This window comes from Vombatus ursinus, unplaced genomic scaffold (assembly GCF_900497805.2).
Source record: "Vombatus ursinus unplaced genomic scaffold, bare-nosed wombat genome assembly UNPS02014798.1, whole genome shotgun sequence".
Classification (NCBI taxonomy): domain Eukaryota; kingdom Metazoa; phylum Chordata; class Mammalia; order Diprotodontia; family Vombatidae; genus Vombatus; species Vombatus ursinus.
In genome coordinates, this window is record NW_020954576.1 from 32,925,562 (window position 1) to 32,939,104 (window position 13,543).

The 13,543-nt window shown below is 40.7% G+C and overlaps 2 pseudogenes; both read left to right on the top strand.

Annotated features, from left to right (window-relative positions):
- Nucleotides 1–980: 980 nt before the first annotated feature.
- On the top strand, nucleotides 981–2,672 carry LOC114049584 (annotated as a pseudogene).
- Nucleotides 2,673–3,122: 450 nt separating this feature from the next.
- On the top strand, nucleotides 3,123–4,021 carry LOC114049402 (annotated as a pseudogene).
- Nucleotides 4,022–13,543: the final 9,522 nt, after the last annotated feature.

Below are 13,543 nucleotides of genomic sequence, written 5' to 3' on the forward strand. Positions count from 1 at the left end.
ATCAGACAATGCAGTTAATTAACCTTATGTAACCCAGTGACTTGGCAGGACGAGTCTAGAGAAATTTCAGTATGAACCAAGGGACCTGCACCCAATCCAGGGCCAAGTAGATAATGGTGGAATTATCTGAGCCAACTAAGCTCTTTGAATTAACAATATCTTACATTTTATTTTCCTTTCTAAGACAGCTTGTGGTAGTTGAAAAAGTACTGAAGTTAGAATCAAATTTCATAGGCTTTAGTCCTAGTTCTAATATTCACCAATCATGTGAATGTAGACAATCCATGCAGCCTCTCTGAGGCTCATTTTCTTCATCTCCATAATGGGGAAAGTAATAGTTACACTATCTACAGCTAGTTCTCAATTAGCACAAATAACAAATCCCATGAAGTGGTCACATTATTTTAATTTTCATTGCATCATTCCATTGGGCTGGAACATAGTACTGTATTTTACATATAATTAAAATGTCAACTAGTATGAATTTGAATAAAACTACCATTTCAAGGAATTCAGTTATTGTGAATAGAGTGGGAAGGATTTGGTTCCCAGCCATCAATCCGCCTTACTCTTTACCAGCTCAGCTGATGCAATCATAGAAAGTAAGAGATAGTTAACAAAGGAAGAAAGGTACTAATAAGTTAACACGTGCAAATCAATTTCTATGACGTTATCCTTTTACGAAGTGTGAACTTGGCATTTCTTGGCTGAAGAATGGCCACACCCCTGACAGCCTTTAAAAAGCTAAGCCTGGGCCTAATCAGCGTTCCTGTTTGTGTGGTGCTGCGCTGCTGATCCTGTCTGTACCACAGTGTCTGCTCTGCCCGAAATCCAGCCGCCCGCCTTTTCTTCTCCCCTTCCCTTCTCCCCGGCCTGGAAAGCGGAGCCTGGAGTCCATACCACCTCCGCCTTTTCCTTTTTCGCAGCCTCCATTGCAGCCTGAGACGGACCAAGCCGGGAGTTCCACCGCCACTGCCAGAATGGATAGAATGACAGAAGATGCCCTTCGCCTGAATCTGCTAAAGCAAAGCCTGGACCAGGCAGATGAACGTGATGATAAACTGGCAAAGAGACTCAAGATGGAAGGATATGAGGCTATGGAGCGATTAAAAATGTTAGCACTGCTCAAAGGGAAGGACCGGGCAGGCATTGAGATGCGCCGTGAGTTACCTACTAAACAGAATGGGGGCGGCTGTGGCAAGGGCTATGAGGGAAAACTTAAAGGGAACCTGAGGCGGCATGGAGATAACAGGACTGCTAGAAGGCCAGGCAAGGAGAGCACCCATGATGAGCCTGCGGTTATGCGTGCTAGAAGTGAGCCAGACCTGGGACGGCTGGCTTCCTCCCCTGACATCAATGTCCTTTCTGACAATGAGGCTTCCAGTCCTCGTTCCAGTTTCCGAATGGAAGAGAGACTGAAAGCAGCCAATTTGGAGATGTTTAAGGGGAGAGGTATTGAGGAGCAGCGGCAGCTTATTAAGCAGCTGAGAGATAAGCTACATCTGGAGGAAACCAGACTGGTACTGTTGAAGAAACTGAGACAGAGTCAGCTACAGAAGAAGAATGTGGTTCAAAAGACCCCAGTTGTTCGAAATGCAGCATCAATTATCCAGCCATCTCCTGCCCATGTAGGACAGCAGGGCCAGTCCAAGCTCCCTTCCAGGCCTCGTGCTCAGGGGGTGGATCCCCAAAAGCTGAGAACATTGCAGGGGCACAGCGTCATCCACTCTGCCACCAACACAACCCTTCCACACATGCTGATGTCACAGCAATTTATTGCACCAAACCCTGCCCAACTGCAGGGCCAGGGAAGGCCACCCAAACCTAGCCTCGCAAGCACCACCAAGATGAACCAGCAGCAGTCAAGTTCTTCTGTCCCTTGCCAGCACACAATATCCTCTGCCATGTATATGAACCTTGCCTCTCACATCCAGCCAGGGATTGTTAACAGGGTGTCTTCACCACTCCCCAGTCCCAGCGCCATGACTGATGCAGCCAATTCACAAGCAGCAGCTAAACTGGCCCTTTGTAAGCAGATGAAAAAGACACTACTGGAGATCCCACCCCCTAAGCCTCCTGCCCCTCCGCTCCACTTCCTGCCCAGTGCAGCAGACCGGGAGTTCATCTACATGGTGGGCTTGGAGGAGGTGGTGCAGAGTGTCGTTGACAGCCAAGGTAAAGGTTGTGCCTCACTTCTGCGGGTGGAGCCATTTGTATGTGCTCAGTGCTGCACAGACTTTACCCCACACTGGAAGCAAGAGAAAAATGGCAAGATTCTGTGTGAGGGGTGCATGACCTCCAACCGGAAGAAGGCCCTAAAGGCTGAGCGTACTAACCGGTTGAAGAATGCCTTTGTCAAAGCCCTAGGGCAGGAACAGGAAATTGAACAGCAACTACAAAAGCAGGCAACCCTCTCCCCTACCAAGGCTCCAGCTGTGTCCAGTGTCAGTAATCAAGGGACCATCATGAGACAGCAAATGCTCTGGCAGGCTCCACAGGCCCAGAGCACTCTCCAGCATGGCATCCCCACACCTGCCCACTCCATGCTTTCCAATTTTGCACAGGCACATCACCTGTCTGTGGCAGGAGGCCTCCTTGGCATGCCAGGTGTTAATATTGCTTACTTCAACACTGACATCTGGGGACACAAAGCACCCAGCCTGGCAGACTGACAGTGGGAGCACCTTTCAGACATGATCCCTCCCTGGTCTATATCACAGTCCATCAGTGGACAGAAATAATTCCTATTACACCTGCCCTGCTCTAACCCTGAACCCTCTGTCCGCCCCCCCCCCCCCCCCCCCCCCCCCGGTTTGCCCCCAACTTCTGTCACATGCAGTGTCTGTACTGGTGCCTACCATATGCGAAAAACAAAACAAAAACAAAAACAAAAAAAGCTAAGCCTGGTAGGTCTGGAGACAGAGATAAACTGCAGCTTTGGGAAGTGTGAACCCTGTGCCTCTATCAGAAGTAGAGGTGGAAGGAAGGAATTTTCTCACCTCCCCGCATCCACATTGGTAATCATATTTTGCAGCATAATTGTTCACTCAGGAAACAATGAATCCATCAGAGAGCAGAGAGAAATGCATATAGTGACTTAGGAGAAGCATGCAGCTTCAAAGATGATGCAATCTGGCAGCAGAGAAGAGAGTCACTTGTGGATTCAGAAATTAACCCTGGGGAGCCTGGCGGAGGAGCCTGGCGCATGGGCGCCCGAGCCTCCTCACCTGCTGCTGGCTGCGGCCGCTGCCCTGGGGCTGCCCCCTCGGGCACGGGGCTGGGCAGCGGTGGCCAGTCGAGGTGGTGCAAGTCGTGTCTCGTCCCCAGTGTCGTCGGCCCCCTTCACCCCTGCAGCTTCCCAGTGTTGGCTCCCGCGAGGAGAGATTTGAACATTTCTGCTGGGTCACAACAAGAAGCAGAAAAGTTACCTCCTTTTACCTCTTCAGGGAGTAGTAAAAAAACTCTACTTCGACACCCATGCTGTGGTGCTTCTTCTGGAAGAAAAGGGGTTTACCACCTAACAAGCAGCAATCATTGTCTCTTCATTAGTGAAGATCACGAACAGCAGCGTGGAGATTGTCCACCAGGATATGGTCACCACGATGAATCAGGAGATCACCATACAGCAAATGTCTCAGATTGCTGGTGTCAAAAAGGATAGAGTGAATTTTCAACGCCAGGAGCAGAAAATGAGAAATTAACACTTGAACTCCACCAATTAAAACAGAATGTTGGATGAAATACTTAAAGTCGGGGCAGATAACAAATTGGATTATAATCTACAAAAGAGCAGAGTAAAAGCATTGTATGCATTGAATGAAAGGAAGCTACTTGAAATGAGATCAGAAGTATAAACACTGCAGGCACAACAACTCTGGGCTCTTACAGACAGATAGACACTAAAGTTGCTGGCCTGAAAACCATGCTTGAATCACACAAGCTCGATAATATTAAATATTTAGCAGGTCCTGTATTTACATGCCTAACTGTAGCTCTGGGATTTTATCGTCTATGGATTTAAGTGCCTCCTTAAAAGGACCTGTATTTGCCTTAAGAATATGAGGTTATTACTTTTTCCTCATTTCAAATTTTAATCTTGATTTTATTTTTATTTGTTATTTTTTATGCACATTGTGATGTATAACCATCGTTAAAGTGTCAGGAAATCCATTTTGTGGCTCTTTATCTTTTTGATATCCTCCGATCTCACTGGTACATTTGTGAGGAACATACCACTAAAGAACCCACTTACCTTGACCAAGGTGATAATCGCCTTTCATATACTTAGTCTTTAAGAAATTTACTTTGGGGGCAGCTAGGTGGTGCAGTGGATAGAGCACTGGCTCTGGAGTCAGGAGGACCTGAGTTCAAATGTGACCTCAGACACAACACTCACTAGCTGCATGACTCTGAGCAAGTCACTTAACCCCAATTGCCTCAAAAAAACCAAAACAAAACAAAAAAACCCAACAATAACAACAACAACAAAAAAAAACAAAGAAATTTACTATTAAAAAGTCATGGTGGCTTTATGAGTAAAAAAAAGAAAAAAAAAGAAATTAACCCTGATGATCATTGGGTGCTAAGCTATGCAGAGAAACAGATTAAGGTTTCTGAGCTATCTGCCAGGGAGAAAGTAGTGTTAGGACACAATTAGAAAAGAAAGGATATTGGTGCCTTACAATACAAAAGGAATGAATTCCCTTTCCCTCTGTGTGCTTTGTTATTATTGTTTGCTAAAGATTGTACCCACTCTTTCCATTGACAATGGACATGGCTACGTAGGTCCATATTTTTAAGTAGAGGTACTATATAAGTATTTGTAAAATATTTACAAAACCAATATAAGGTTATCTTGGGGGTTAGGGTGGGGTAGCCAGGAGAGACCTCATGCAGAAGGCAGGATTTAAGCTGTCTTGAAGAAATCCAAGGACTGCAAGAAACAAAGGTGAGGAGGGCGAGTATTTTAGGAATAGAGGACGGCTAGTGCAAGGGCCTAGAGATGAGAATGTCCAGCATGAGAAACAGCAAGATCTGTATGGCTGAAGAAGACATAGAGGGGAGTAATGTGCAATAAGGCTGGAAAGATAAGATGGGGCCTGGTTGTGAAGAGATTTAAATGCCAAAGAAAAAAAGAGTTTTTTGGGTTTTTTTTTTGGTTTGTTTGTTTTTGTTTTTATTCTAGAGGTAATAGGGAGTCATTGGAGTTTATTGAACCGGTGAACCGGTGAGTAATATGGTCAGACCTGTGCTTTAGGCAAATAACTTTGGCAGCTGAGTGGAAGTTGAATTGGAATGAGGAGAAAGGGAAAACAATTGGGAGACTATTGAAACAATCTGAAAGACTCCCTTTTTAATGAACAAGAAGAAAAATCAGCCAAAGAGATAAAAACTGTGTCTGCAAAATGGCAAAATTAGTCAAATCAGGGTTTTTTAAAGTATTAGATTAAATAAAAATATTAGCATAGTAAATGGTTTAATATGTCAGCATGGCATAGAGGGGAAAAAAGATTAATTGTCTTTTACTTTCTATTTATTTATTTATTTTTTGGCTAGGCAATGGGATTAAATGACTTGCCTGGGGTCACACAGCTAGTAAGTGTTATGTGTCTGGGGCTGGATTTGAACTCAGGTCCTCCTGAATCCAGGGCTGGTGCTCTATCCATTGGGCCACCTAGCTGCCCCTGTCTTTTACTTTCAACTAGTTGTTGTAGACTCATATAACCATAGTTAGAGAGGAAATATTCAGAAGGTAATTAAATCTATTGCCTGATTTTCATTTAGCTCAGCCTTTTTCTTTGGATTCTTAGGCTCTTAGGCCAGTGTTACTTTCCATTACTTTTTAAAGATGATTTGCATTCATTAAAGTCCCTTTTCCAATGTCTCATGGTATCACGGCAGTAACTCTGGATTCTCTAAGGCTTTGCCATTAGAGTGGAAGTTCTGGTAGGCCCTATCCAACTGAAGGGATTTTAAATGTGGGTCTAGTGATAGATGGTGGAATTTTTGTCTGAGGACCAGTATAAAGACATCTAGGTTGCCCAATGGATAGAGCTCTGGACTTGGAATCAGCAAAACCTAAGTTCAAATCTGGCCTCAGATACTAATTAGCTGTGTGGCCCTGTGCAAGTCACTTATTTGCTATCTGCTTCAGTTTCCTTACCTGTAAAATGGGATAATAACAGCACCTATATCTCAGGGTTGGTGTGAGCATCAACTGAGATACTATTTGTAAAGGGCTTTGCAAACCTTAAAGTGCTATATAAATGCTAGCTATTATTATGATAACTAAGTTCAGTGGGTCTCATTACCAGTTTGGCTGCAGGGTAATAAATTTTTCTCAGCTACTCTCAGAGGCCATTTGTCTAGTTATAAAGGGACTGTAATCCTCAGATTTGGAGGGAATACTAATGCTGATACAACCAACAGCCCTTGATTATATAGTTGTATATAGTTGCTTTGTCCTGAGGGACAGAACAGCAACCGGTAAGAAGGACAATTTAAAGAGATCTTCACCTTTCTGCCCTTGACCCCTGTCTTGGTAATCATTTGAAATGGTGAGGTACTCTCTTGATCCAGAGAACCTCACAAAATCATCAGGGGGTTCAAATCTCCAGGTCCACTTCAAGAACACCAGTGAAACAGCCCACTCTATCAAGGGCACGCATATCTGAAAAGTTGCCAAGTATTTGAAAGATGTCATAGTGAAGAAACAATGTGTTCCATTTGGGCTATATAATGGTGGAGTTGGCAGGTCTGCCCAAGCTAAGCAATGGAGCTGGGCACAGGGTCGTTGGCCCCAAAAGAGTGCTGAATTCTTGCTGCATGTGCTTAAAAATGCAAAGAGTAATGCAGAACTGAACAGTTTGGATGTGGATTCTCTTGTCATTGAGCATATCCAGGTTAACAAGCCTCCCAAAATGCGATGGCATACTTACAGGGCTCATGGTTGAATCCACCCATACATGAGTTCTCCTTGCCATATTGAGATGATACTTACTGAAAAGGAACAAATTGTTCCTAAACCGAAAGAGGAGGTTGCTCAAAAGAAAAAGATATCCCAGAAGAAACTGAAGAAACAAAAGCTTATGGCACAGGAGTAAATATGACATTAGAATGCAAATAAAAGTGAAATGAAAATATTTGTTACAGTAATAAATGAATGAATGAATAAATAAATAAATAAATAAATTGATCTTCAATAATCGCTTCTTCTGAACAAAAATCCTATACCTTGGGAACAAATGGAAACATGAGTCAAAAAATGATCCTTTAAAGGGAAATAACTCTTTGAAGAATTGCCTCTCACTCAATGTTAAAATTTCCTACATTTGAATCTATGGATTCTTTTGCTTTCCCCTCTGATATTTCTACCACCTCCAAACAGCTCCTTCCTTTCTTTCCCAAGTCTAGTTCCATTTCTGGCGGACCTACAGTGAAATATTCCATAGTGCTTATGAATTTTAGGAATGTAGTGGTGAACCACAGGATTCCCCCACCTCCAGCTCCCCCTTTCAGCTGCCAACTGCTTGACAGATTTTAATTAATGAAGAAAGTCCCTACCATTACAAATTCTCTCTCCTCTTCTCTGGAGAATTCCAAAATAGAATTCTGAACCTTTGAGCTTGAGCCATTTCTGAGAAATCCATCAGTGAGAAATACTGATTGTTAGCAGATTCAGGTGAACAGAAGGTGATGTGAACTCATTAGGAATAGGACACTTTAGTAGGGAGCAGATTTATGCAATGTGAGGAATGACTATAAATAATGGCACTGATTTTTTTAGAGAAATGTAGCTGAACTTTTACATGCAAATGAGAATATACCCTTCAAAATAGTCCCTGGGGGAGGCAATGCATTTTTTTTCCCAAAAGTCACTGACATTGCTTCACAAACTTTTAGAGCCCTCCCTCCCCCCTTTTAACAACTGTCTTAAAAGTCTATGGCACTTCTTTTGAAGAAATGCATTGATGATCAGACTTCATCCTTTATAGATGTGGTTGTTGTACATGAGCAGCCAAAAGGCATTTGGAGTTCAATCTGGTGAATGAGAAAAATGATCACACTGGGTGATATCACTTTTGGTCAAAAAAGAAACTGTGACTAAGATCATGGGAACACAGACTTAGAGCTGGAAAGGACTTTCCATGTTGTCTAATCTATTTCCCTTACTTTATAGATAAGGAAACTGAGTAATAGAGAAGTTGTTGAAGGTTACACCAAGCTAGGGTTGAGTCAAACTAGATACTCTGATTCCAAATCCAATATTGTTTCAAGTGAGCCATGCTGCCTCCTATGAGACTGGTATTCTTGCATAGCTCATAAACTGGCTGTGAGGTAATTCCAAAATCAGACTTTCAAATATGTTTACAGAAATAACAGCATTGTTATACCAAGTTTTATTACTCTATAGTCACACTTCATTCTCTGAATGTCAGAGGGTATGGAGTGATGACATCTCAGAGTTCTATAGCACCATGAGGTTTACAAAGCACTTTCCATGCATCTGTCTCCTATGAGAACTGGAATGCAAGACTTATTATTGACATTTTACAGGTATACAATTGTAGACTTATCAAAGCAAATAACTATTACCCACTACTAATGATTCATATGAGCATAAATGACACTGTCATAAGGAATTTATAAAGTATGTCTAAGATTAACTCTTAGGCAGGAAACTAAAAATTAAAAGGTCACAAGTACTTTAATCACTGATACTCATACGTGAATAACTGGCCAAGAAAATGGATCCCCAAAATGAGACTTGGATTTCTGGACCCTGGCTTAAAATAGAGGAATGACAGACTCCTGGCCAGGGATGGAGTACATCTAACTGAGATCGGTTAGAATGTATTTCTCTGGTGTCTTGCAAATCTAACTCAAAGGGCTTTGAATTGAAAAGCTAGGAGGAGAAAATTGACTGCATATATACACCTAAGCTAACTACCATAAAAACTAGCTTCACTGTCAGAAGAATAATAGTATCTGAGGCACTCAGAAATTCACAGGAGACAAAATCCAAAAACAGAGCCTGTCTAAAAAGATTATTTGACCAGATGACTTCTCAGGTAGCTTCCAACTCCAAAATGACTAGTCAATTCAGTAAAAACAAATATTGTTTGAATTAAGGCAACTATTTGTTTTTGTCTGAATAATGCCAAATAACTGGTTTGACCTAATTTTCTATTTTTCCAACAGTAGTTTCAGTACCATGTAAACACAGCCTTGGTGAATGGGAATGTGGTCCATACTCTATTTGCCCCATACTTACAGGAAAGCACTAGATTTGAGCCTAGAGGGCAAAAAAAGATTCCTTCTGCTTCATTCCTATGTTTTATAGTGCCACTGCACATGTGTCTGGCCAGGATGAAGAATGGTTGAGTCACAGGCTGCAACTAATGCATGGAGAATAAAAGAGGATCCTAGGAATGCAATATCTGTGCATTGTCAAGGGGATCCATTCACAATCAGTTGACTCTGTCAAGAACACAGTCAAAGGGCAGCTAGGTGGTGCACTGGATAGAGCACTGGCCCTGGAGTCAGGAGAACCTGAGTTCAAATCCAGCCTCAGACACATACTAGCTAGCTGTGTGACTCTGGGCAAGTCACTTAACCCCATTACCTCCAAAATTAAAAAAAAAAAGAATACAGTCGAGTCAGTCATTTAGTTTTGTGGACAGAAAACATTTTGGCTGGCATGAGCACATGGTTTTGCAGTACAGGCTTAACCTTGAGCCCACTCCTCCACATCACGGTGTCCCATAGTCAATTATTGTAAGCATACTAATTGTAAGTGACCCAGGAAATTAGCTAGATTTCCCTCAATTTATAGAAAAGGAAACTGAGACTTGGAGAGTTATTCACTAAAGATCAGAAAGCAAGTTTATGATGGAGACAAGTAAAAATAACAATATCTCTTGACTCCAGTTCAATTCTCTATGCCATGGAAAACTGTCAAGAGAGAAAAACTTGACCATTCTGACACCTCTCCTTATTCATTTTTCCCCCATGGGACCATTTGCATCATTTTGAGGCTGAGCATGGGGACTAGGATCATGCTTAAATACTATGACCATGTGCTGAACTCTAGTGAACATGTCAATAGGAGGACCAGCCTACTCTTCTGAAGTAAATACAGGGGATCTAAGTATTGTTTACATGGTCTCCCATAGCTATCATCAAGGGGAGAAACTTGTGAAGAAAGGATCCATATACCTCACCATCACCAATGCTGACTGCTGACCACATGCTGACACTATAAGATAAACTCAAGAGTCCTTGGAATAGCAGTACCTTCCAGATCCCTAGCTCAGCTCTCAGCACAGCCCTCACATTTATCATCTAGGGAAATCATCCCTGTGGAAAATGGGCCAATCATCTCCACCGATGATTATTCACCTATCCCTCACAAGATAGGCTAAACTGCTGATGCAGCAAAGCACCCTGAGAGGAAGACAGGATATGTTAAACCAATGCCTCTATCTAAACCTCAACTCCCTTCAGACCATGGAGATAGCCCAAGACCTAAGTGAAAGAACACCAGGAATAGCAGCTGGACCACTGGTCCAGCTCTTATGGTAAACATTCAGGTGATCAACCCTTTTAGAAAAGTGACCTGGCAACTAGTTTATAGCAATCTCTGCCTCCTCAACAGGCGTATCTCCTGAAGACAAGAAAAATAAAATTCTTACCACTTAAGTCATTAGCATTGTCAAATGGTTTAACACCAGAAAAAAACTGCATTTTATTGGTGGAAATAACTGTAAAGAAGACGTATTACCACGTTCTTTGCCACTGTGCCTAAGCACCAGGGGCCCTTTCCATTTGATTTGCATCTTCTATATGTGTTGGAATGTGAGCCCCATTAGAATATGAGTTCCTTGTATGTATAGAATGAATTTATATATACATACATACATACATATTTTACATATATACATATTCGTGTCTAATTCTAGCCATCTCTAAAGCAAGTGAGGAGGGGGAAAAGGGAAAAAAAGAAATTTACATGATAACTTTTATTATATATTTAAAATGAATAGCAAGTTGTACATAAAATATTTGCAATTCCATGTGTATTCATCCTTTTAAAATTATACTAGATTAGGGAAATGATTGTTTTATTCCATAAATTAAATTTAAAAAAAAATTGCTCTTAGTGGCCATTAGATTCAACAAGTATGCCATAAACAGATTGTGATATAGATGATGGAGTTTAGTATGTTTGGGTTTCTTCCTCTGGCAAACCTATGCATTATCTCTCCCCATTAACTCTTACAGAACATGTTTTTTTTTTTTTTTTGCTTTTCTATTTGTATTTTCAGTGCTTTGCATATAGTAAGCACTTAATGGATACTTTTTAACTCATGCATTGATTCATTTATATATTGAGCTGTGTAAGTAATGTTATAGGCAGAACCAGTCCATCAGTGAGTAGTTCACATTTCTTTAGACCTTTATGAGACCATGAAGTATTTCCTGCATAACAATGCTGTTAGTGAAATTATTATCATCCCCATTGTACAGATGAGGAAACTGAATCATCAAGAGGTTATGTGACTTATTCAAGCTCACATAGATAAAAGTGACAGAGCTGGGACTGTTTAGAATGCTTAGAAAAAAGCCAATTGCAGACCACTAATTTTGATTTACTCCTAACAAAGATTTGCCAGGGGCAGAAATCCAGATCCTCTATCATCTGTATGGCAATCTGTGTGTGACATATCCATTGAATCCATTTTTCAATTGAATCCATTGAATCTTTGTATCAGATCAGTTCTGCCATCATTCATGTAAATATGATTGTAGTTATCCTATATGCTTATAGTTATGTATCAAAATGCATAAGTTATCTTACAGTCCTAATTCTATGGGTAGTCTTAAAGTCCTATGGATCCCACATGACATCTGGGATCCAGAGGAATACAGTCAAATAGCATATAGCTGAATGACCTACTCACTGCCATTTACCCAAGTTAATTCCTATGACATTTCTGGATCCCTACTGCTCAGGGGACTGGGGAGAGAGACAGTAATTCAGAGAGTAATTTTTTTTCCACATCCCATAGACTATTCCCATAGAAACAGAACCTGACAGAAAGTATTATTATTTCTACAAGGCTCAAACAGGATAATTGAGGCAAACATGCTTTGTCAAAGAGTAGAAGACTATACAATTGAGAGATATTGTTTTTTGCAAGTTTCACAACTTCATCTGAGAAATGGTTAACATAATACTGGTCCAAATCATTGAATGCTGGGAATAAAATCATTTAAAAAATCTACTTACGATCATATAGAGAAGACCTATGAGGCTATATACTATGAGGGCCACAGCTCTAAAACTGATGGAGATTGTATAATATCTTCATTTTACAGAAGAGGAAGATTAAGCATTTTGCCCAATTTCACACAAATAGTAGGTATCAGAGGTAATATTTGAAAACAGATTCCTTGACCTTAAACCTAGTTATCTTTCCATTGCACTATGATGTCTCTGCAAATTGATGTTGAAAGTATAAGATGACATTTCTGAGTACATGCCTAAAGATTATAACTGACATTTAGCAGTCAGTCAGGGAGCCTCTATAAATGGCAGATGAAATCAGTCCAAACAATGGCAATAAATCTATGCTTTGGGGTCAAGCAGGTCATAAGCTATGGAATAGTCAGTGGGTTAAAGAATCAGAGCCAAAATCCAGACCTGAGGTTTATCTTGGGCACTGTTTGATCTTTGGTCAACTTGGTCATAGATATCAATTACAAGAAATTGTCTGAGATAGGCATATCATTAACCTAGTAACATAATATTTTGGTCTCTATAGCATTTCCATTTTGTGCAGAAATTCAGCTATAATACCAACATTTCATGTGTCCTTGTGGGGTAGGTCAAGGAGGTGGGAAGGAAAGATTAGAAATTTTAAGGCAAATAACCACATACATGGATAGGAGGAGGTGGCTTTGAAAGTGATTTCAAATGTTTTAACTAAATTGCTTTATCTTGCTTTAGCCAGAAACTAGACATCCATTAATCAGTCAATTTGATGGTTTCCATGAATCACGTTATGCTCTAATGGACTTTTTTTTTTTAAGAAATTGTTTATCTTTCATTTGAATGCCTTTAGCTCTATAAAAGAACTTATGCCTTGACCAAGGTTCCCTTAAGGGATTCAATACTCAACACAGCAAAGGGTCAAAAGATGTTTCTAGAGACCTCTGGTTCATTATGTTTTTTTAAATTTTGGTTGTTGTTGATTAGCATTAGTCCTTTGATGTATCCCAAAGGTGATCCAGAAATTATTTTACCTGATTTAGGCAGAAGATGGGTATAATTGTTCTTCTGTTTAACCCATCCATCTCTAGAGATCAACTTTTACATAATCATCCATTTCCAATAAGAGGAAATTTTTATTTATCATGATTTAAATGATTTCATTCCTATTCAATTCCTCAAGTAATTACTCACTGTGATTTTTTTCCCCCAAAGGAAAACACATTTGTTATTTCCAAGCATGGCTATTATTTTCTAAAGCTTTTATTA